This window comes from Chiroxiphia lanceolata, chromosome 4 (genome assembly GCF_009829145.1).
Source record: "Chiroxiphia lanceolata isolate bChiLan1 chromosome 4, bChiLan1.pri, whole genome shotgun sequence".
Classification (NCBI taxonomy): Eukaryota; Metazoa; Chordata; class Aves; order Passeriformes; family Pipridae; genus Chiroxiphia; species Chiroxiphia lanceolata.
Genome location: NC_045640.1, coordinates 70,323,413 through 70,347,099, shown reverse-complemented (window position 1 = coordinate 70,347,099; position 23,687 = coordinate 70,323,413). Strand labels below are relative to the sequence as shown.

Genomic DNA, 23,687 nt, shown 5'->3' with positions numbered 1-23,687 from the left:
TGCGCTTTCGGCGTTTCTCCATCCAAAGCTGCCTAGATAAAGAGGAATGAAGTAAAAAACTGCTCCTGTACCATATGGAATATATCAGACTGCTCTGCAAAAACCAACCTGTCTCATGTTGCTTCCCCAGACACCATGGACCGTTCTGCAAGCTGAGCCATTCCCCTGTTAATTGGAATGGGGGGGCTCTTGTGAGTGAGCACTGCAGGTACAGGTTGCCCACACTGACCTGGACAAATTTTTTTTCTGACTCTTTTCACTCTCTTCTTCTTTTTTCACCCTCTTCTGGCTGCTTATTTTAGCAACAACAGCAGTGGTAGGTGGAGGAGTTCACTTACCTTTTCTAGGATCTCCAGGGAATCAGTGCAGAGCATTGAAGGTGCTGTCACTGTTACATTGCCTGAGTCTCTCATAATCATCATTTAACACAGTGAAATCTTAATGCTTCTCTTCAGAATAAGTTTTCGTCTAAAGTTTTTCACCTAAAGGAATACTCTTTATGGGGGTCAAATCACCAGTGTGTGTTGAAACCACTGTAGCCTAGCAGTGCTCACTGACATAGACACTGCTTCTGAAGCAAAATAGGTACATCCAAGGAATATTAATAGAAAGAAATATTACAAGCTCAGCCTAAAAAACCAAGCAGTAGTCCTCTGGGATTCTTAACACGTGCTCCTCAGCAAATGAGCTATAAGATAAGTCTAGTTGAACAAGCAAAAAAGAGGTGTTTTTCCAGAAAGAGGATGGAAATTATGAAAAATGTCAGGTAGATTTTTTTTTTCACCCACCAAGAGAAGACCAATAAGTTCAAGGCAGCATCAGATTTTTTTCTCATTATTTTCTAGGCTAAGATAGAGACAGAGAGGGGATTTTATCTACCTGCACCAACCTACTGTCCTAAGACTGTGAACTAAATAGGGGTCTGTTTAGCTGGCAACATAGTTTTCTTCATAGCCTTTGCTTTTGTCCTCCAAATTGCACATGAATTTCATAGACCTCAAGCTGTACTTGCAACCTTTTCCCTAATTCACAGCACTGGTAGTCTTGGCTGTCCTCCATCAACTTAACTATTAAGTCTCAAAAGTCTGTTATGGATTTTATAGACTTGGGGGAAGTTCATTTTGCTTGTGTGCAGGCTCTTATCTGTTCAGTTTGGTTTGCTCTCTTCTGTAGCGACACATTTAATGTCTGTGTATTAATAAATAACTAAAAATTATTCCACCTATTTCTTTGTATTAGGTTGAAGTCAAGGAATGAAAATGATCTACCAGGGACAAGTGTTTCCTCTGGTAGCAATGTGCTAAAAAAGCAACAGCACTGGTAAGAACTGAGTGTGTCTTTAGAGTTCCAATTTTCTCTGCCATGGGTTGAAGTAAGTCATAGAATCATAGAATCATTAAAGTTAGAAAAGACCTTCCAAGATGATCAAGTCCAACCTTTAACAGAGAAGTCAGTGCATTGTGATTCAATATAATCACTACATATGCCACACATTCCTTAGAATTTTGAAAGCGTCTACTTCATCCCTTCCCAAAATAATATAGCAAAGATTTCCAAGGAAACCTAAAGCATAAGGGAAATTAATGAATAAAATAGGTACTGACATGGATAAAAATAATTTTCCTCTCAAAGCACAGAGAAAAGCTACTGATGGTATATATTGCTCTCCTCCCCACCCCAACCACTTCCCTTGGCTGGGGGTTTCCATGACCAAGACAGCCATCTGAGTTACAAGTCTGCATGGTTACACAGGACCAAACCAGCCTTTTGCCTTTATTTTTAATTAATTTTTTAAATTCTGAAATTACTAAGTAGAAAAAGGCTGATGCTTATCCCAGGTACTGATCTATTTTGTGTAACCTGGACACAGGGCTATTGTATGCAAAATTAATATTCATATTCAACCATTATTTCTCAGGCTTTTCTTTAAAACCTTTTTGTAGCAAAGAAAAAGAAAAGGCAGTATAAATATAACAGCATGAATATTAAATTCATAAACCTGAGATACATAAACAAGGAAGTAAATCCTGCAAACCCTCCTTATCCCATACCAAGAAAAAACCTAATGCCATTTGGGAGCAATGTGGGGGTTTCAATACACTGCAGCTTCTTCTGGAGTTCTTAAAGTGCAGAGATATGAGTGATTTCCAATTTAAAGACCTTCTTAGTTGTGTGTATGTGTTTCATTTCCTATATACTTAGTAGGTCATAAAATCTTATCAGTCTAGAAAGAAAATGTCACATCCCTATCACTGCAAAAACTCAAGGTTTTGTTTTGAGAGGCCAGTCTTAGAAATTTTCTACCTTTGAAGAGACTGTGCTCTTTAATTTCTAACACTTGGCATATGCAGTGCTAGACGGTACAACAATTGGATTTTGATGTGTTAAGTGGCAAAGGACATTCAGCGATTAGCCTCAGTGTAGAAATGAGTTTTGCTTTAAGGACAATATCACTTGAAATCTAAAAGGCAATGTTTAAAATATAGGAGGAATTGTTATGTTTACAAGGATATGTTTTTCAGCAAGAGTGCCATGATATATGTTGCTTTCTGTTGACACTCTCTTTTCTTCTACATTTGGGTTCATAATGAATTGCATGTAATTACAAGAGGTGATCTTTCAAAGTAGTGTTTTCCAGAGAACTCCAAGAGAAGAAAATGGGATCTTTGTGCTAAATAAATGCCTACAAGACCTGTTCTACTCTCTTTTGACCAAGAGAAAAATGATGGAAGTAAAATTCAAGTGATTTTCCATTTCTATTTGCATAATGTTTGCTTTAGGTTAAAGGCATATGCAGACCTGTTGCTGGAAGGCTGAGCACATTGGAAAGAACAAGAAAAGGAAGGTCACATCCTGACATGATGATGTACGTTAATTGATTAAGAGAATATTATGTCATTTCTGAATAGGCTTAGTGTCAAACTCCTGCTTCCCTCCAACTCTGGCAGCATTAACAGCATGCTGTTGATACTATAATTTGAGGTCTCACTACCTTTGACAGCTCTGCAAGGGTATTTTGGAAGGATTTAGTGGTTTTGAATAGCTTATTTCACTAACCCCTGAAGAAACACTTTCCTTCAACACAAGCACGAGTGGTTATTTTCTATACTTAATAAGGCCAAGGTAAAGAAAACCTGATTGCATATTTTTAAATATTTTATCTTTACACGAGCCTGGGTTGTGCAAAGCACAGAGCCATATACACACTTTCACAGAGAAGATAATAATATCGAAAAAAATCTCAAGGACTGTCTAACTCCCATGCCAAAACTTTCAAGCAGGAGTATAAAATCAGAAAAAAGTAGTCTCAACAGAAGGGGTATTAAGGATAGGAACCTCCCCACCTGATGAGAAGCTGCATCTTCTGCTCATCCTCAGGGATAGAGGAAGCAAGAGGTCAACAAGTTCTCTGCATTTCCTACCAGAGTATAGTATTAAATACCCAATTTTTGTTTAAAGTGTGTGTGGATGATCTATGCTAAAACTGGTCCTGCAGCACACATTTGCAGAATGTGTGTATTTATCCTGTAGATTTCCTAACATGGGGTGAGAAAAAATGGAGAGAGGAGTGAAAGAACTCAGACTTTTCCCAATATTCTTGTTAAGTTCTCAGCTGCCCCTATTCTATGGGCACTCCTCACTTCCAGGATTTTCTGTAGCCTTGGATAAATATCCTCACTCATTTTTTTGAAAACAAAAGATAAGAATGGTGGTAACACATACGATGAAAAGCAATCAAATCAAATGCCATCCATATAAACCTGAGAAAAATCTGAAAAGTAAACAATGTCTCCATCAGAGAATTGTTACAACACATCGCTGTTATAATTATTATAATATTATACTATTTTCCTTAGCAACAGCCTGGGGTTTGTTTAAACTCTATAAATTTTGAAGAGGTTGACACTGCAATAATTCAGTGGATTATATAGTTGGATTCTTCTTAAACTACAAATTTAATCCCATTTCATTTCCTAGATGACCCCTGATTAAGCTTGTCCAGCGTCTCTGATATGCTACAACAGTTATCCTGATACAAGAGTTGAATTGACTGAGAAAAATAACTGAACATGACCAAAATAACAATCATAATAATTCATCCTTCCATTTTGGTTTGAAAAGGAGGTAACTATTCCTGACGTGAACAGACCAGAAAAAAGTGACTTTCCCAAGATCATCCAACAGACTGGGGTCCAAATTGCCAGGATCTTACCCAGTACTGTCTCCCCATTAGGTCACAGAGGAGGTCTTTGGCTTTCAGTGACAATTCCCATTGCAGTGATCTTTGGGATTTCCTAACAGCAACCAACCTGAATCAGTGTAGAAAATAAAGGAATAAGTTGCTCCAGAAGGTTCTGAAAGCAAGTGCAGAAAAATTTTGGCTGTAGCGCCAGTAATGTCGTATCCTACTGTCCCGATTTCCCATTTGGAATGACAGTAAAGGGAGTTGAGAAGTTACCATGGTGGCTTCAATAAGAACTGACTGCTTTTCCCTGTCTGGAAGCCATCTGATCTGTTTTGCATTCAAAGCCTTCGCTGGAAGGAGTTATGGCTCTGTGAATACTATTGTGTTCTTAGTCATACATTTATTAGATATGAAATATTTTCACTGAGCACTTCTTAGAACCATTACAGAGCAATTTAACACTTTTATATGCTTTAGCCAGTCTTATTCTTTGCCTTCATGACTCCGACTATCCCTTTCCCTCTCCCAAATAAAAGAAGATGATGATTTAATCTAGAAGACATGCTGAGGGCACCAACAGATGTGGTTTTGCTGCTCCACACTCTGACTCAGGGTCTTTTCCAAATCCCCAGATGAAGTCAATGCAACTGTTTCATTACTTCAGAAGGGGTTTGGATGAGGCTTTTTTCATGATACTGGTAAAGGACTTTGCCCCCCCCTGCTGAACACACACTCTTATGAAATTGGGATGGCACTGGGAACCCGTGTTTGAACTGCTTGCCTGGGAGCTGCCATAGGACAAACCACATGTTATGATGATGGAGAAGGAAACAGTTAATGGTCCAATCACTATTAATATAGGTTAAAACCAAGTAACTTTTGTTTATATTTCATTGTTGTTTAAAGTACTCAGAACTAAAAAAGGAAAAATCTGATGAATATGTTGTGTTTACATTGACTTAGTTCCCATTCACATTTTCCTAACACGAAGAAATACCTCCTCAGCTCAGAAACATGGGAGAAAGCTTCAGATGTCAGAGGGAAAGTTTCTTTTGCGTGAGGGCTCTGTTTTGCAATTTTCAGGCCCCAAGCACGATAGAGGAGTCATTTCTCAGGCCCTATTGTGGCTGCTCCAAGCATGCCTGGCACTGAGGGGGATTGTGTGTGGGGCTGGACATGTTTGCAAGACCCTTTGGGGGCTGCTCATGGTCCCAGAGAGGGGACAAAGCCAGGTTGACCCCACGGGGGGCTGGTGGTAGCCAAGACGAGGAGGTTGGTGTCTGGCTGCCCAGCTCGGAGGTGCTGTGCTTTGCTTTGCTGCTGGGGGATTCCTGGTCCCTCCCCACCACTCCGCGTGTCCCTGCCTGCTCGCCGAGTCCTCCGGCTCCATTGATTTATTTATTTCTTCACGCAGAGCTCTCCGAGATCAACCCCGAGCCACGGGTAGGCTCCAGGACAGGCAGCCGAGGAGGAGAGCAGCGAGCTCTTAAAAGTGAGGCTCTCCAGCCGTCGCAGGAGGCAGCCGTGCCAAAACAGGGAATGATTGCCTAGCCCTGCTTTTGCAAGGTTTTACAGCTTCGTTCACACTTCCATCTGTCTCCCTCCCCCCTTCCCTGTTTCCCCCCCCTCCCTTCCCCTCTCTCTTTTTCTGTCGGATGCTTCAAGGAAAAGAAAATTTATGGAAGTGGTTCCAAGAGCTGTTTTCTCTGCCTTGGTGCTAGTCGGTGCATGCTCCTGGCTGGCTCAGCCCTCCCTTCTCTCTGCCCGGCTCCAAAACTCCTTCACCTCACACAAAAGATAGATCATGTTACCCTTCATTAGCTGCCTTCTGAGCCCCGGCCCCCAGAGTTGGTGAGTGCATCCTTAGAAGTGCCAGGTACATGCAGCTCCCTGCCCCCTGCACCTCCTCTGTAGGATAAAATTCCCTTTCCAGGTTCCCACCCTGGGAAAAATGTGAATTTCAAGGTTTTTTCCAAGACAAAAAAAAAGTAAGTGATGTTATCTTTCTGTGAAGGGATGAGTGGTAGGAAACACAGGTTGTCTTCCTTTCTGTTTTAATCAGCAAATTGCTTAATAAATGTAAGGTAATAAATCAGAACAGTGGCACATGCTTGGTTTTGAGGACAGGCTGCATGAGTGGCACCGTGCTTGTCCTACATTCTCAGAGCCAGTCTCAGGCGTGGTCCAACAGGGAAGGCAGGATCCCCACTCCCTCCCGTCTCTTTTGCCTCATTTTGCCAGAAAAGCAGCTCAAATGTCATGGACAGAAAAATTAATTTTGCTGGGACTTTTGAACTTGCAGTGGTCACCCAAGCCCAAGCAGCAGCTGCAAAAGACAGTTCTCCTGCCCTCCACCTCCTGTCCCACTCCTTGTTCGTTTGTGTCTTTGCCTCCCTCGTTTTCTCCCTGTATCTCACTCCAGGGCTTTCTGACCTCGGTATTGCTCTGTCAGTGCTAAGACTGCAAAGAGAAAAACTTGAAACCCCTGATTCAGACTCTAATCTTGGTTCCGTGCTCCTCTTCTAAACCCTGATGGCCATTTTTGTCTAGAGCTGTATCCTGATCTCACCAGCAATTTTAAGAATTCAGAGTTGTTCACTGCCTCCTTTCCACTGGCTCAAACACAGATCAAACCTGGATTTCAGGGTCTGAATTTTCTTGTACATATTTGTTCAGACTAGGATCTTGAATGACAGGAATCGGTGACAGCGATTTTCTGAAGATGAACTGGTAACTTAAAAATGGAGTGACAACTCTGACGGGCCCTGAATCTGGGGACATTTGTAGTGCCCTTTCCAGGACTGACAGGCTGAGAGATACAGCACTAGTATAAAAACAAGCCTGTTTTTAAAGGTTTGTCTCTTGGCCTTCCCTCCTCGGTGATGTCTCACCTACGATACAGCCAGTGACTCATCCTTCAATTATTGTTGCTGTCATTCTGGTCCAAATTGCTCGGAGGAAGGGAAATACTGACAGAGACACTTTGGGAGATTAAAATACCCGTGTCTGCGATGCTTTATAACAGCTTTGCTATAAGGAACCCGCTTTCTCCATGATTACTTTGTTATGAATTCACTTGTGTAACACATTCTTGGAACAGCACCATTTGTTTCTGGAACAAGGAATCAGTGACAGGAGATTCATTGTAGATGGAGAATATTTTCTTTAGAGAAAAGCTGTCAGGTCAAGTCAGGCTTTTATATTGCTGTTTGTAAAACAAGGTGTTTACATACCTGTAAACCTGCCATGTATTTTTTTTCCTTCTGACGAAAGTCACCTTTAGAAAGGTAGGTGGAAACGGTTCTTTGGCACTGAAAGTAGAGCGAGAGCAGGAAAGGCTAAGCTGCCACACTTCCTTGCCCTTTCCTCCCCTTACAAGATGCCAGCTCCCCCCCCCGGGAATGTGCCCAGGGTGCTGATCACCCCAAATCCCAGGAATATGCAATGTGCACCCTTCACTGTCCAAAGCACCCCGGCTCTGCCCCTGCTGCAACATCACCTGAAGAGAGGGTGCAGCCTGGTGCCTGCAGCCTCCCTCCTGCCAATCCCTACATCTGTGCCCAGGACCATGGGAGAAACCACTCTTTGTCACAAGGTTAATAATTAAGATACTCCAGCTGATAAATAGAAGTGCTAAGAACTCGGTGTGCTGCATATCCCTCCTGTGCAGGCAGCTAGTCAACTCTTTTATCTAGATTATCATCTCTGAAGGAAAGTATAATTTGGCAATCATGGTCAAAGTGTTTAGACAATTCAGTCAATGGAAAACCCTGAGGCAAAAAGACAACTAAAACAAAAACATGAAGACAGAGGGATGTAAGAGGAGAGTAAACCCCACTCGATTTTGTCTTTAGACAAAATCTCTCTTGCCCATGGTGAATGCACAAGGCCTCCCAAAGATGGAGGAAAGCAGGCTTCCTAGATAACAACATAAATTAATCTAGAAATTAGATGCTCAAATCAGAAAGAGGAAAGCTGCAAACCAAGCAGGATCTCTGCACTTCTGCTTTCCTTACTCCATGGCTGGTGGAGTTGTCATTGGATGTTTTAATTCTGGAGTGAACACTTCTATCCCCTAATTTACCCTGTCATTTGCCCACCCCCAGGAAAACAAAATATGTGTTCAGATAAACACAGACTAACTCCCAAGCCTACACAAACTATTTAATTAAGAGTTTCCAAGTGGAAACCACACATTATTTCCTGAAATTAAGGGACCCTCCATTCTGCTCTAGGGACAAACAGAAATCAGGAGGCAAGGGGCTGGGCCATATCCTGAACTCCCACTCCCTCAAGAGCATCAACTATCAGACTGTGCAAACACAGACATGTGCCTCTGATGGGAAAAATCAAACCAGAGGGCTTTGCAGGCAGAGGGCTGGAAATGCCTGTCTCCTCCATGGCCAAAAACCTGGAGTGCCGCCAGGCTCCACTGATCTGACTGCTGAGGAGAGGAAGGAGCTGTAAGCCAGCAATTAGTAATTCTGCTACTAACAGGAAAGATTGCTGGGAAGCATAAACAGGTTTGCTGTTTATATGAGAGTTAGTGCAGGAAGTGGTGTTGCTGGTGGCTGGGGGTTTTTCGGAAAGCTGCCTTGCCCAGGGAAGGATGCGGTTTGTCGGAATCGCAGCCCCTGGGTGAGGAAGAGCTTCATGCACAGAGGTTTGGGACTGGTTTTATGGATTTACATCACTTATATTATCACTTCCAGTCCAAATATGCATTATTAAACTCCATAGCATAAGAGGTAACACATAATCCTTTGGTACACCCTGAGTTTTATTCTTACATTGTGGTGCACAGGGGAAAAATCTTGGACTTTCTGAATGATTGCTTTTTATTTTTCTCAGGAACACAGCTCACCCACAGAGATCTCTGCAGTTTTTGAAGGGATAGGTGCTTTTCCAAGCAGCATGAAAAATAAAATCATGAATGATGCACAACTTAGTCATAATAAGCACAGAATTAAGAAACAAGGAAGATTATATAAGCTTTGGGAAGGGAACCAGTTTGTTTGTGCAAATGGTAAAGCAAGGAAATATACCTCTAGAAGAATTTCAGTATTACTTAATTTTCCAGAGGTCCGAGATGAAGAGAAAAAAAGGCCTAGAAAATGACCTGACTTCTAGTTTTCACCAACTTCATTCTCTGTTGTTGCCAGTCACCTTCTGCTTCTCTTTTAGTGGAGCAGTTTCTCTGAAAATCAAAGGACTGTGCTGTTAGTGCAGAAAGGTGTGGGCACAGTGACCCCTTTTTAGGAGGTGGACAGAAGCCAGGGGTACCTGGAAACAAAACAGTAGATAAGCCTTTTGGCATGTGTAAGAAAATAAACTCTAAAATGCAGAAAGTAGATATGGGGAATTCTCCCTAAATTTCCTATTTATTTATCTGTCTATCCATCCATTTATCCCCAGGAAAAAGAAGGCATTTCACATGGGGCAAGATGGAAAATGAGTAATCAGAGCAAAATTAAAAATTTCCCTAAGTTCTTAGAAATGAGGGATGTTCATTTATTAATACTGCTAAAAATGAATGACATTAGGCTGGAGGAAGGTGACAAAAGCATTCCTCTTGGAACAGCACATCCTGGATTTCATTGCACATGTATATTTGAATTCGTTCTCTTAAATATGTCAGCCGTGTGCCCACTGGAACTCACAACTCTGTGTTGTTTGGCCAGTCCATCTAACCACTGAATTAAAGGGTAATACAGATGTGCTGTGGGATGCAGGAATTATTGGTGATGACATGTATCATGCTGGGAGCAATAGGGCAGAGTGACAACATAACACGAGGAGAAAATTATCTCTGACATACCCTTTATTTCTTTAATGGTATATAATTTCTGGTCCAAATTAAGTAAGGATCTCCAGTGCTATTTGACAGTACCTGAAGGAGACAACCTTAAAAATTTGCCAGTTTTGCCTTAGATAAATAGATAGAGTTTCTTCAGTGCTCCTTGCACTTCCTCCTACTTAGTTTAGAGAGTGCTCCCAGTCTCAGGCAGGGATATTTAGCTCTCTAGCAACTGGCAAGTTTTAAAGGATCATTGTATGTTTTCATGCTCAAGTGATAAATCTGGAGGTGAGTTCCTGGCATGGCCAATGGCAATGTGGATGTGTGCTGCAGAAGACAGGTTTACAGCATTAAAACCTGGGAGAAATAATTATGTGAGCCACTTTGGATGAAATCATAATTAAGCCTTATTGGGGGTTTGAAAGTTTGGATTTACAATATATTTCACTCACCATTTTTCATTTTCATGAACCTCTGGCAGTTCCTGCTTCCATCTGGGATGAGGAGAAAAGTAGCTAAAAGCACTATGAATTAAATAGTGGGAAACCCATATACATTCAGGAGGGCACGCTGGCAGTCTGGAGATAAACCTTGTTCTTTAGGGACACAGAGCTCCATTATATTTCTCAGGTTGAAGAGGAGCTGTGTCACATTGGGTGTTCATTCAAAGCAAAACCCTTTTCCATGAAAAGGAAAGAAAACATCGGCAGTTCAGTTGTGTTTTCCCTGAGGAACCCTTGCCTTGAGGCAGGGCACAGCAGAAAATACAAAATTCCCATCCTGGGCAAGAATCAGAGAAAAAAGGACCCTTTTCCCTTGTAAGGGAAGTCTGTTGCACTGGTCTGGACTAGTGACAACACATGCATTGCTATTATGCTTTCCAGTTTCTATCCACTGCAGGAGCAGCAAATTGGGTGCAATAGGCTGGACACCACTGATAGCTTATAAAACTGTGAGCACTGAAAATGGTTAATTTGCTGTGTAAGATTTTGCAGTATTACTCCTCAGATCATTAGAACATGCTACTAGCAATCCCCAAAAAATCACATTTTAAAGGCCTTAGATTTCCTTCCAGGTCCGAAAAGAACTGAGACATGGACTTTTGCAATGGCAAAACACGTAGGAGTCCAGGAGAGAGACCACGTCAGACATATGTTCAGCACTTGTCCACGCATTGTGAAATGTCTGAACCTGTTTGTGTGCTCACCACAGCCATGAAATGGCTTCCCAGACTCCTGTGTCAGAGCTTTACACCTGCATCCTACTACCCAGACCTCAGAGCCCACAGGAAAACTGATTCTGCTCACTGTCACCTTCTTGCTTTTTCACAAGGCTGAGGAGGTAGAAACTCCAAGGTGGATCTTACAACAGTGTGACTATGTGCTTGTTTGGAATTTTGGCCAATATGTTAATAAATAACGTAAATATCAAAGAATGTAAAATATTGTACAGTGGCAACACCCATTACCTCCAGCACTGGCAAGGATTCTAATGTATAAACATCTGTGTAATACAAAAATTCCATTAATTTAGATAATAAAGATTAATACACTAACCTAAATCCATACAGCCCTGAAGAGAGTTTGAATATTTTTTCCATTAGGTTCTGGGAAAAAAAACAACAAACAAATTCAAAAGCAATTTCTAGTTTCAAGTCACTTCAATAGAGATTTGCTTTTTGGGTCACTTTAAGCATAGAAGTTGGATTGTAGCTGCCTTTGTGCCTCTTGTATAGAATTCATAAAATTAGCATATGATTATTATATATAGAATTCATAAAATTAGCATGTTATTATCATCCAGAGGTTATTAAGACAGACTAAAAAGAATAGACTTTTTGGGAAGAGAAACAATAAAAGTAGTGGAGATGGAGGATATAAGTAGTTCCAAGGATGGATACCAGAGACAGCCTTCAAAATAAGGGCTGTCACGACCTCCTTTCTCACCCACAGTATGTGCACAGCTCATCCACAGTATTTCCCATTTCAGTTCAACAGTTGCTTGACAGGCTCCTAAATTTAAGTACATGTGCAAGGATGTGCTGTGGACTTCTCCTGGGTTTAAGATGAGGAATATAATTCACTGCTTTCCAGAATCAAGGTTTAAAAGTAGATATTGAGATCTAAACCCCATGCAATACAGAAAAGGTCTGGAATTAGGCTTAGACTTCAAGTGCCTCAGTAACTGAAGCAATGTCCAAAACCTCTGCCTGGTTTGGGTTATCTGGAAGCAGTTCAGCATGCTAGATTATCCAGAGAGATAGTGAGTTATATATGTTAATGGGGAATTTAAGTAATACAATTTACAAATGGCAAGTACACACTCCTCTGGTTTCCCAGCTAAATCCCAGGAATGCATTGCTTGGAATTTCACAGAGCAATTGTAAACCCCCCAACACACTCCTTATATTCCTTCTTAGGTCAATGCAGTACCAAAGATCATTACAACTCCCTTTTCAAAACTAATTTTATTACTTCAGTCTAATTCTGTAGACAACATCATCAGGCCGCATTGCAAAACCATACTTTCATCACAGCCATTGCATTAGATTAGTCTTTCTCATTTCTGCACACCCTACAAATAGCAGAACACAAGTGAAGACTGAAAACAACCAGCAGAGTTGGTTTATCCATCAGCCACATGGACATCTGGATCAGCCAGAGTGACAAAGCCAGATTAATACTGATTTTCCTAATAAAATCCCAAGCCATCATCTTTAGACCGAGTTTAATCCTAAGCCTTATAACCTCATATAATCATGGCAGCATTGGCTGCTTTCTCTTGGAAACCACCCCCTGGGCACTGCTGGAGACAGAGCATCTAAATTAGATTGTCTCTCAGCTTGACATTGCATGGCACCAGAGAGGGGTGGAAATAGCCTCCCAGCAAGGATAATGAAAGGTACACCTTTCCTTATTCTTCCCTTGTCAAAATCAAATTTATAGACATTTTATTTAAGAGTGTATCAGCTATCTTTGCTTGTAACAGTAGCAACTGCTAGTAAAGATAGCAGGGAAGAAGCAAGTGGAAATAGGGAGAAGGTGATTCCTCTGACTGGCATTTTTACTGGCATGGGACACTGGAGCAGTTTAGGAAGCTTTTCTAGTGGTGGCCCAAAACCAGTCAAGATTGACCCTATGATGTCTTGCCAAGAATACCATGATCTTCCTCTGCAACCTCTTCAGCAGGAGATAGTGGCATAAGAGCTCTGAAGGAGGTCACACTATTGCATCAGCAGATGTGCAGAGGCATATCCTATAGGATGTACATAGGTATAAGTGTCCTCTGAAACCTGGGGTTTCTCTCTGGGACTGAAGGAGTATTTGGGGTAAGTTTAATGCAAGGCTAAAGGGTCTGTTTCTTTGAGGTGTTTGGTGTTCGTGTGCTACCATCTGTGAGGAACCATTCTGGTGTCTCCAGATACTCCGTTTGGAGTAATAAGAGGGTTACTTCATTCTGGAGTATCTTATTAAAATTACTGCACTTGTCTATGTTTGAGGCTGGAGCTAATATTCGTTCAGAGCAGAAGGAATGGGTGGTTCTTGTTCTCTCTTCATGACCATATTGTTTGCATTTTCTGCAACCTTCAAGTGATAAAAGAAATATAATAATCTGTCTGTTGTCTCCCTGCCAAACTGTCAGCTCAGCCAGTCCAGCACATCAGCACCCTCAGAGATTTTCTAAAACAACTTCCAAGCCATACATACGAGATACAGGGCACTTTATAAAGCAAAACCAGTTCATTTCTCGATCTAAAGCCACCCGTGAAGTGTCAGTCTACGGGAATCAATTCACACATGTTTTAATCAACTTGTAAGTTACACTGGATATATGGGAATAGTTAAATTTATAGAGCTTGGAGTCTGGCCCATTAAACTCTGTCTATACTGTTTTAACACTTCTGGAAGCATACATTTAAATTTGCCTCGGGTCATGAGTGAAATGAATACTCCTATTTCTAGTGAAATGCCAAGCACAGATCCATGAATGTGCACTGAAAACAAACTAAAAGCTTCCCCATGCTGTCCATGGAGATGGCAGGACTCCAGAGTGACTGGGGAGCAAAGGACAGTGGGGATGTGCAAGGATGTCCCACTGCTCTGGTTGCAGCCACTGGTTCCAGGCGTGCAGGAGAACAAACTCTGCCAACGAGCAGAAACGTGCCTTGAAATGGGATCCAGCTGTTTGCTGAAGGGTTCTCAGCTACCGACAGCCAATTTGGACATTTTGGGAACATCTGCAGGTTTGCTCTTATCGATGGATGGGGGGTTTTGACTGCATTTGCTCTTGGAGCAGGTTTGGCTGATAGCATCAGCATCTGCTCGGCAGCATTAGCAGCCCTGCCTATGCAGGTACCGAGGAAACCAGAGACAGGGCTTTTGCCAGTCAGGACAGGAATGTTTATTTAAATGTAAGGAGAGAACCAGATCTGCAGCTGCTGGATCTACAACGAGTCTCAGAGGGGCAAAAACTGACTTGGAAAAAAAGCACTGCGTCCTGTGAAATGGAAAAGGAAAAGAAAAACACTGAGCCAAACCTCTTGCAGGAATATGCACTCCCCACACTGAAAAGGCATTTTTGGTTTCCAGAAAAGATGGCTACAGCCCTCATGCCTCTGGTTGCCCAATGACAGGCAGCTTTACATGCTGAATACCAACATGAGGATTTGCAAAAACAATTACTTCAATTATCTTGTTCCCTTGGCAACCACATAACACGCACTCATGTTTTAATGAGTCACTGCCAGTGATGAGCAGGGGCTGCTGTGCAGGGCAGGAACCCTATCCCAGAGCCCCACAGCTCCCTGGGGAGCCCAAGGGGCACCTGGAGGACTCCAGCAGCACCTGCCATTCCCACCTCATGTTTTTTCCCTAACAACTAAGAAAAAACAGAGTTTACTGTCTTGAATATGAGGGTATTGGGTCAGAGCGAGCACCACTGCAACCATAAAAGCCTAATGTGAACTACTGTAAAATAAAGCAACGTGAAAACATAATTTCAACTTCTCAGGTGCAGTAGACTGTGTATAAAATTGCCATTACTGAGCTAAATTCTGGCTGAGATACCAGTGGTGTGAAACCGGAATCATGTCACTGAGTGACTGCAGCTTTTTTGGGTACGCTCAAGGACACCAGCTGATGGATAAACAGTTGTATGAAGACTGTTTTCAAACGCTGGGATTCATAGCCTACAAAAAATAAGTTCTGCATGCTAACAAAAGCATGTAGAATGTATAACTTTTATATCTCATTTTATATTATATACATCCATACACACATCTATGCATCTAGGCAAAAAAAATTCTGAATGGATAGGCTGATTTTCATTGTCTTATCTTAGTCCCACAGCAACTGCAAACTGCTAAAAGGAGCAAGAAAAATGACAAAAGTTCCTGAGAAAGTTTGTATTAATATGACAAATAAGGAAAATACTTTAGGTGTTCAGTGAAGGAATTGAGTAGCAAGAAACAGAATAAAATATCTGTGACAAGGCTTGTGAGAATGGAATGACAATGAACCTGGGGATCTTATTCATCTCTTTAGTGCAGTTAGACAAGAATATGACCTGAAAATAAAAGGAAACAACACACATACAAGTTTTAGTGGTTAACTCCCTGCTACATGCAATCCTTGCACTTACTGCTGCAGCAGTACATTTGATTATGGTGGTTTAGAAACACCACGTAGCTACTGCACTTGCTAAATCAAAAGTTTGCCCAGGAAACAAACTCTCATGCACAAGCAGAGCACATGGGAAAGGTCAGAAAGGACCCTCACGTCAGGCCAAGCAAATCCCTCTCCAGATACTTTTTAATGAAATATTAATTTAAAGCTCAACAAACTCCACTTTTTTTTGTAATGATGGAAAGGCAACTGAGCAAAAGAAAAGAGCTTTTAGTCCAAAGTTTTGGAACTTGTGAGTATTTTGTTTCTGGAAATTTGATCTCTTTTGGTTTTCTACTGTGCCTGACCCATCACAGGTATGATCATGCCTAGAAATTGGTGTTTTTCCCACTGGTGTGAGTAAAAGGCTATTTTGCAGACAAAAGACACCAAAACATTTGTATTGGGTACTCAGAAGTGACAAATTCAGCCTGCTATCCAAACCCACATGCTTTCCCATCACACTGGTAGCAGAGAAGAGCTAGGAGCAAGCAGAGGTGTTAAACAGATAGAAAGCTTGAAAACCAGATGCAATGAGGCAGCAGCTATCGGGTACAAAAATAGCAACATTTCCCCATGTAATCACAACAAATTGTTTTTAATCACAAGCAGATGTGATTCATAATCAGTTTTCCAAATTCAATCTAATGAGAGCCCCAGCAACTCCCAGCTGAAGAAATACTTCAGAGGGCAAGGGAATACCTATAGGTCAGTTTACATACCTTGGCAGCAACATGCAAGCCAATGGGGACATCGAGAAGGAAATAAGGTCAGAAATTGGCAGGGCAGCAGCTGCAGTTACCAGTTTAAACAAGATTCAGTTGTTGAAAATCTACATCTTAAAGGCCAAATCTGCAACTCATAGACCAAACTATGAATCTTCAACTCAAATGTTATTTCCATCTGAACGTATGGATATGAAACCTGGATGCTCCCCAGAGGCACACAGAGAGGCAACTTGAAGCTTTTGAACGAAAACGGAATGAAAATATGAAATGGAATGGATTCATAACGAATGCCAGGAGCTATGGAGGAGCTCAGTAGTTTGGACCTCTGGCAAAAGAAATGGGGGCATTTGGCACACGTCAAGACTGAAGGCACACAACTGCCCCATCAGAGAAGCCCCAGGGTAACTAGAGGAATGGTTGTCTGAACAACTCCATCAAACCTGCTCAGAGGATTCATGGGAACGGCATGATCTTGGATGTGTGACAGCATCTCTTGCTCCAGCAGAAACTTGGTGACACTGGGTAGGGACTGTCAGGCTCTTGTACGATGGATCCACCTAAATATCTACTCAGCTATCTCCTGACATGACAAGGTGGTACTGGTCCTAATGAATATATATAGGCGTGGTACTGGTCCTAATGAATATAAAGTTCCTCTACTGTTTGCTCCATTCCTGTATCATTACAGGAATGATTTTCGAGCTTTGCAGTTGCTGTGTAAATGAACAGAATTTTCCTAGATCTTTTTCCCGTTTAGTTATTAACATTTAAGTTACACTGTTATGCTTTTGTTATGTTACTTTTGTCTACAAGTTGCTAGAATTATTAACACTGTATTGAACAGATATTGGATCTCCTCAGTTTATAATTGATAACAGTTTGAAAGGAAAGGTAATTATTTTTTTTGAGAGTGGATTTTTTTAACCTTGGGAATATATTTTTAAAACCTTACATTTATAAGAAAAGTTCCACTTTGTAACCCTTAGATACCAAACCCTTAGATTGATGTCAGTGAAACTAACTGTTGCATTTTAAAAAAAGCATAAAGAACAATTCCTGCTCCAACAGCCAAAGCCGGGGAGTCACTCAGGCAATTTCAATCTGAATTCCCAGATTACCACAAACTTTGGCAATGTTTCCTGAAGGAACTAAAGCCAGTGCTGCTGGGAGTTCAGAAGCAGCTTTCCCAGGCTCCATGCCCTGCCTGGGGCACTCTCCTGCTGGCTCTCCCTGCAGACACACACATCCATCCTCGCTGGAGTTGGGATACCTATAACATGGGCATCCCCACTGCCTGCCTGATGGGATGTGTGGGATTAAAGCTGTCACTATCAATCAGAGCTAGTGAAAAAGCTGCTTTCCAGGTGGCACGAACAAGTTCTGAAAATCCTTTCCTAGCCCCCTTTCTTATGACTGGGGGAAAATATTTCACTCGTTTTCTGATCTCAATGTGAGGGTATTTCAGATGCTGTGAGCACTCCACCATATAGGACTAGATGCACAAACAGCAGGAGGGAACTCATATTCAAAGGAATGGAAAGAAAATAATGAATTACTGGAACAGCGCTGGCCACTTCAGTAAGAACACCAGTCATCTAATGAAAATATTGACATTTATGGGAATCCACAGGCAGAGTTAGGCATAGTTGTGGTCTCTGCTACTGTATCACTTTTCAAAATGTTTTATTTCTGTTTACCTTCCAAAACAAACTACTGTAACTAATATGTTTATAATAATTAAGGAAGAGACAGCCAAGTTTGAGAGACGAATGGCCTCCAAAATTCACACTTTTCGCAGCTGGAAGGGAAGGCTTAATTGGGCTGAGGACTTCTTTTCTTTCTCTAATCAGATAGGAAAGCTGGGAGGTAAGAACAAGGGCCCTAATTATTGCTAGTATAACTCCATGAAAAACAGTGTGCTTGCACAAGGCAATAATTTAATATGCTTTCCTTTGCTAATCATACCATTAGCAGCTAAATAACCACAACTAATACATTTATATGTCTGCCTGTGTTTGTATATACATGTGTGTGTATGGATATACATATAAGAAAATGTCATATGTGCTGGTCAATGCTGAAGCTGGAGCTGGTGCCCAGTGCTGATTCAGCCTGATAATAAGTATCTTGAGGACAGTCTCTCCTCAAGCCTCGAAGCAGCTTTTGTGGTCTGTCATTGCAGCAGGACTGACAGTGCACAGACCGTGCCTGGGAGGCACAGGGAGACAGCTTTCTCAGGGAAAGGTCTGTGACTGTTTTGTAACCAAAAACGGTCCCAAACTTGAGGGGTCTCACTGCTGAAGGAATGAGATGGCACAGAGCATTGGGTAGACGTGACTGTGTTTGTGGTTTTGCAAGACAGACTCGGGCTGATCTCTTGTGGCAGGGAAGTCTGATCCCTTAATCTCACTGAGACAAACATATTCTGTGCACATTCTCTTAGTTACTCATCAGGGAAGGCCTTGCTCAGTATGCAGCAGAATTCAGCCTGTTTTACTGCTTTCCAGTCTTTTTGCTCTGGGAGCAAAACAGAGCTGGCTTTCCTGGTCAGCTGGTGGTGATGGCTTCCTCAGGTTTGTCAATACGACCCTCATATATCCAGCAAAGATAAGCATCTATCAGCCTCTCATCAAAGGCTCTCACAACTTTCCACTTGCCCAACTGACCTCTTCTGTGGTCGGACTGGAGAGGTTACTTCCTAAAGATAACCACGACATGGATCTGCCAATTATGAAATAATGTTTATTCCTTCCAGATCAAAAAGTGGTCAGGGGAACACATTGTAAAGCCAAGGCACACTTGTCCTTTTTGCAATACAGCTGTATACCCTTATAGCAGTTAGCAATCTATTTTTTGGTACTTTGTTAATCATGTGTGTCAGCTGCTTCCTTAAAAGTATTTTGTTTCCAAACTAGTGACCAAGTAAATTGATAAACCCAGTCAGACCCAAAACAAACAGTGAGGAGTTCCTTAACTGAAGATAGAAGGGTCTAGAACTCACCTCAAACATTTTGTATTGCTAAAAGAGATTCACAGGTATGCAAACCCAGCATGCCAGGCAGGAGAAACATGCTTTTTCCTGTCGATGATTCTTTCAAATTTCAAATTACAGGATGTGCACAAAAGATTTCTTCAAGTTCTGTACAGAGCATAAGGGAAAATACTGGCCTTGGAAATGCAACTCTCTCTCATTACAGCAAATGTATTCTCTTCTTAGAGTTGAGGAAGGATGAGATTAATTTGAAATATTTAATTTTTAAACAGGACAGCAGAAAGGATGAATTTTTCCACTTATCAACTCAGAAATAAAATCTGATTTATTGCTTTATAAGTCATGTAGAAACTTCACTGGAAAAGTGTAATATATCTGTGATACTATATCTTTAGAAGAATCAATATAGAGCTTTAAATCAAAAGATTTTACACCATTCAACAGTAAATCCACAATGATAAAATGTGGCAATAGAAGAATTCTATAATGACAAAGGGATTCAAATAAAATATTGATAAACCCAATGCATCTCCATACATTCTCCTAATTCCAACTGGAGCTGTGTTTGCACGGTTGATTACTGGGAAGAGTTAGTGGTTAAAAGGCTAAATTTTCTAAGTTGCCCTCTTCTGAGGCAAGGAGTCTCTGAATCTGGAAAGTATTTAGGTTTCAAAAAATGATATGATCAAGCATTCCTGACAAAGCCTCCATACTCCTACTTGATTGGAATTTTTGAATTGCAGGCTGCAAGCTGCTGAGCTCTTTGAGAAGGCTTTGAGTTCTAACCTTTCTGTATTTTTTGGTATGTGATGGGTTCTCCACATTTTGTTGAAGATAGCAGGGAGCCCTCTCTGCTCCACAGGAACCTCTGAAGCATCCCCTATCTGGAAAATCATCAGCCCACAGATATTAGGAGAACCTGTTACTTAAATCTGTTTTTGAAACTTCCTGTACTACTTTTTTTTTTCTTTTCTCTTTGCAGGATTTATCCCATGGCCAATTTTGGTTGTTAATGGCCTGTGTTTTAGAAAATGATCTCGCTGGTTATTTATGCCCTATATCTCTATTTCAGTTATGCATTCAGCAGCTGGAGTCCATATGGAAATGTTGGTCATTTTAACTGAGTGAAGACCTTTGCAGATAAGGGATAGGAAATATAATAATGTTTTTCCTATTGGGTTCCTAATCATATGCCATTTAGGAGAAGTATGTATCGAACAGGATATTTTCCCTAATATTATGATTTACTATTATAAATTTCAATGTGCAAATTGGCCCTGGAGAAGACAGCAAACAAAGAAATATTTTATTTTAAAATTGTGAGCAGGAATTAATGGGTCAGAACACATCACTACCAGTTTGGAGGAGCAAGACCTTCTTCCTGTAGGAACTGTCACCTTTTTCACTTTCCTACCTCCCTCAGGAACATTTCTACCTGGGAACCAGCTCCACTTTCACACAGTGACACAGCAATGAGGTTATAAATATCTAAAGCCTAGCAGACTCATTCTCACTGGGGCATCCTTTCCTGGTTTACTCTTTGCCAAGCTGTGATTACAAAAGCAATTCCTTACACCCTTGAATAAACACCGTGGAGCTCTTCCAATGAGTACAACCATATAAGACAACCCGGGGGTGCTGTATTTAACACAGTTGATAGCTGTGCATAAGAGAGTAGGGAACAAGTGCCACTACTGGAAGTCCAAGGCAGTGATGGAGCTGACAGGAAAATCAATTACAGTGAGGCAGTGGAAAGAGAATGATGAAGAACTTGAAAATTAAAAATATATATGTTCTAGAATTTCAATTGAATAACCATCTTGCATGCCTACACAGAAGAATGGCTTGTGCAAAAAAAAAAAAAAGAGAGGAATATGAAAACCATAACCTAATGTTACCAAAACTTTCGAGGCCAGATGGAAAATCCATGTAATAATAAAGAACATAGCTGATCTGCTGGTGTGCAAGTGTAAAGAAAACAAGCTGCACACCAACCTTATTAAAGTTAAAAGAAGTAACGTTTTCAGGCCAGTTTGCCACAAACAGCTATGAGAAGTTGTCAGAAGGAAGTTGCAAGTGTCAAAAATTCTAAATTTTCACTTTTCTCTGACCAATTAAAGTCTGAGGAAGCTGAATTCATGGATCAGTTATTTTTCAATAGCAAATGCTCACGTAAATGCAAAATTTGCTTTCAGAAATGCAGAAATTGCTTCACGTAGATAGCAAAATAGTTTCATATTAAACTCTTTGGTGACAAAACTTCTTGGACAATTAGCTCTTCTGTGCAAGTCACTGTCCAGCCCATCACTTGCTTCAGGTGAAGAAGAAACCTGGGGAGTTTCAAACCAGAGTTTTTCACTTATTTGTTTTTCATTATGAATATTGTCTGAGCTGATATTTGTGATGCACTATAAAACATAAATCTTCCAAAATTACACATGGGTCAATATTTAATTACTGGAATGGAGTGGGTACTAGTATTCTTATACATTTTAAAGAGGAACAGCTACATCTGGGTATACATAAATGTGAATACTTCATAAGGAAATATTTTGCTTATACAGACAATTAGGTGTTTTCACAGCCTCAGGGTATGCCAGGGTGAAAGTGTTCCCTGCCACATGGTTTGTGCACCTAATTTCTCAGGGGCCCAAGTGGCAACATTTTCTACTTGTCAAGTAGAATACCCTTAGCATGGTATTTCAGAGCTTCTTTATTTTCAGTGTTTGAAAGTTTTTCCCAGAAACCAAGCCACATGTTAACTCACATTCATTTCTTCACAACATTAATTTCTTCACAACATCTCCACAGATTTTGAGGGAGGAATCTCAACTCCCAGTCTAAACAATATTGGAAGAAAAATTGGGAATAGGGTGGGGAAAGTTTAGGAAGCCACTGCTCCCTTATTTTGTTGCAGAATTAGGACAGACAGGGTAACTCATTCTAAGAGTGACACAAAATCCATGATAACTAACAACCAGGATTTAAGATCTTGACAGTTCTACAGTCTTCCCAATTAAAATATTCTTGTGCCTATCACTGGAAAAACTTCTCACCCTTCAGAGTTTTCTAGAAATATCAATCACTGCCTTTTCACCTGCATGTTAACATGTTTGTTCAGTTGTCAGTTCAGTCCCAAACACAAACACTTTCATCCTACTTTCCTGCAGACAGGAGAGGGGAAGGAAAGGAGTAGAAGATATCCGTGCTGATTGTAAGTTTGGTCCATAACTCCTTTGGTCACCTAGGATGCACATGATATGAACAAGTGAAACCACAAAGCAATGAACCACAACATCCAGCACAGCTTGACCTTTTATCTTATTTAGCTGAGCAGAAGCCCAATTTCCCCTTGGCTGTTGTGGCTGGTCAATCCTTTAATGACGAAGTGCTTTGAAGTAAGAGAAGCAGATGATATCCTGAATATCTACTGTGAAAAACAAACTGAGTTCTCTTCGGTTTGCAAAACTCATCACTTCTAGATTCCATGTAGCTACAGACATTGAACTAGAATCCCTCTGAGAAATCAGGATCCGAGCAGGGCTTGCAGTGCCCAGGGATGCAGGGCATGGAGTATCACCTGGAGAGCTTCTGGGGTGCTACCCCTCTCTGCCCAGCAACAAATTGCTCTGAGGGTTGGTCTGGGGAGGGAAAAACTCACAACTTATTTTGTCAGGTGAGTGGAGCATCTGGAAAACTCTGTCACATCACCCATACATGTTCCTCTTTCTTTGATTTTAATTTTTTTTTCATGGGCAGTTTTGCAGTATGAAATCTTCAGAGCTGAAATAATATAAAGAGAAAGAGATCCTTCTTTGCAAGGTAATTTGAACTCTAAACTGAATTTGGGCTGATGATGTTTGCAGGTCTGTTGTGTTCATTTTCCCTGTACCTTTCAGCACTCCAGCCTTCTCTGTGAGTATACTCATGGAAAGCGAATTTGAGTTAATAGCTCACTTTGGACTTTACAGTTGACTTTCAAGCTTGCCCTTTGCAAATCTCATTATAGCAATTAGCTAGATAGATGGTGGAAGAATGAAAGTATCCCATGAGGGAAAACCTGGATCTAGCGAAATTCAGGAGAGTTTTGCCAATGGCAGGATTTCAGCCCATATTTGTAATGTGACAAACAAGGCAGCTGCAATTTTCAAGTATTCATGACTGGTGACAAGATTTCTGCTCCAAAGAAATTAGTGTAGTGTCAAATGATGGTTACATCCAACTCAGTTTGCAGACACGAAAAAAAGAAGCAGTTTTTATTGTGATATGAGTTATTGGCTCATGTTAGAATTCCTAACCAGAGCAATTTTGCCAAATTTAC

At 41.0% G+C, this 23,687-nt stretch overlaps 1 long non-coding RNA gene across 2 annotated transcripts in view; it reads left to right on the top strand.

Moving 5' to 3' along the window:
* LOC116786396 overlaps positions 1 to 23,687 on the top strand; it is a 116,699-nt gene that overhangs the window by 74,327 nt on the left and 18,685 nt on the right. For both annotated transcript variants that reach the window (XR_004356913.1, XR_004356914.1), the window contains one exon: positions 1,240 to 1,320. This is a non-coding gene — a long non-coding RNA (uncharacterized LOC116786396). The remainder of the gene's footprint in view (positions 1 to 1,239; positions 1,321 to 23,687) is intronic.